Source organism: Arachis duranensis, chromosome 2 (assembly GCF_000817695.3).
Source record: "Arachis duranensis cultivar V14167 chromosome 2, aradu.V14167.gnm2.J7QH, whole genome shotgun sequence".
NCBI classification, from domain to species: Eukaryota; Viridiplantae; Streptophyta; class Magnoliopsida; order Fabales; family Fabaceae; genus Arachis; species Arachis duranensis.
In genome coordinates, this window is record NC_029773.3 from 68938630 (window position 1) to 68940968 (window position 2339).

Below are 2339 nucleotides of genomic sequence, written 5' to 3' on the forward strand. Positions count from 1 at the left end.
ACCTAGATATTGTCTCTTTGTTGTGCATCCCCAGGAGGTATAACCCGGACTTATCACATGCCGGTCTATGAGGAAAAAGTGCCATGTCACCTTTTTCATGGAGGTATCAATATCTGGGATGTGTGCTTGGCCACCTTTACAACTAAAGAGAACTTTCATTGCTGTCGTGCATCCCCAGGAGACATAACCCGAATTTATCACATGCCAGTCTACGAGGGAGATTGCCATGTCACCTTCTCCACGGAGGCAGTGCTATCCATGATGTGTCCGACCACCCTTACGATTAGAGAGAACAAATCTCAACTGGGATATAGTGCCCATGCACACTATCGGACTATCGTTCCCTGCACACTTTTTAATTACAATCAAACTCAATTCATATTCATAATCAAAACATAAGTCTTGGTACTCATCTTTATCACGATTCAAAATCATTCTTGGCCCATTTACTTCTAAGTAACAAACGTAGTCAAATCACAGCTAGCCAAGAATCACTTTTCAAAACGGAGCCACTTTCCACATCTTTCCAACACTTCCAAAGATCTCAAAACCATGCCAAGTTCAAAATCTCTTTGAAAGACTCAATCATTCATTTCTAACTTCCAAAGCAACTTCACTTAAAACCAGTTTTTCTTTCATAAAACTCAATTCTCACTTAACCACAATTTTTTCAAACTAACTTCAAAATCATTTCAAGTTTAAACCTCTTTCAAAAGATAAAAAATATTATTTATTCTTAAATCAATCACTTAATTAATTTAAATCAGGATTTATTAATTAAACTCTATAGCAAGGTCTCTAGACTTTAAGGGAGCGATGACCAATCTCATTTTTAACCAAACTTACAAAATCTTTTCAAGAATTAAGTTTCAAAATTAAAGGAGTTAAATCATAAACCAATTTCTCAAATGATCAAAATCATAGAATTCATTCTTATTTAACCTTAAATAATCAATCTCATTACTTCAAATTAGAAGCAATCAAATAAACTCACTTTCGATTTAACCAAGTTTCTCTAAAAGAATTTCTAACTTTCCTTTAAGTTACGACATTTTCAAAAAATCTCGAAATTCATTTTATTTTCACCAAATCAAGTTCGAATATTTTAATTCCTCTAAAACTTCTCAAAACAGAATGCTTCAATTAAAATTAACCAATTCAAGTTCTTTTCAAGCTCAAAACTTTTTATCAAAGACTCAAAAATTGTTTATTCTCAAATACCCTTTTTTATTACTTTATTTTTTGCTTAAAGTGCCCCTCAAAACATAATTCTTTTCATAATTAATCAAATCCAAAACAAGTTAATGCTTTTTATTAAATGTTCTTAAATACTTATAAAATTCTCGATAGCACTTCTCCTAAAATCCGGATTTTACCACCCTTCAAGGTTCCATCCAAACTACATTTCTCAACCCTTCTTAATAGTTTCAAAACCAAACCATTCCTAAATATAAATATACAAATCAAACTTTCAATACAAAATCCTTTCTCAATCCAACATAAAACCATTTCTCAATATAAATATTAAATCAGATTTTCAATACAAACAATTTCTATATATATATATATAACAATAACGTAGTATAAAATAAGTTTAAAAAAAAATCATACCTCGAATAGTTGAAACCCGTAAGCCATAAAACGCGTCAAAACTCTTTTGTAGCTGCAACCACAACTTCCTACCACTTTCGCAGCAACAACAGCAAATTTAATCGCAACATGCAATAACCTTAATTCAACTTAACGCCGTAAAAACCTTAGAAACATATAACAAAACAATAATTAAAAGAGTTTTCGGAGCAAAGATAATTTACTGTACCAAAAAGAACCAAGTACAGTGCAGCCGCAACTCCAGCAGTTGACTCTAGTGAGTTCCAACAGTCGCGGTTTCAACTAGTGATAGAAATAACTTGCTGTGACAATATCATCCAATAGATATGAGTTAAGCGACAACTCTCACAGGTATCACGACTTTGGCATCACTGAGAGGAATAAAAAAAGGGGTAGAGCTTACCAAGAGGGTGGTGGCTCCAATGGTGGTTTCTGGCAATAGTGAATATGGCGGCGGCGGCGACAGCAATGGAGGCACGGTGACGATTGGGCACTGACAAATGACGACACAAGCAGTGACGAATGACGACGCAAGCAATAACGAACAACGCGGCTTCGACGACGACGCTCCTAGCAACGGCGGCAACGGATCTGACGCCGACGGGAGCACGACGGCACGAAGCTCGGGCCGACAGTGCCAATGATGCCTACCGGTGTTGTCTTCCTCTTTCTTCCCCTTCCCCTTTCTTCTTGTTCTTCGACCCTTCCTTCCTCTCTGTTGTCCCTAT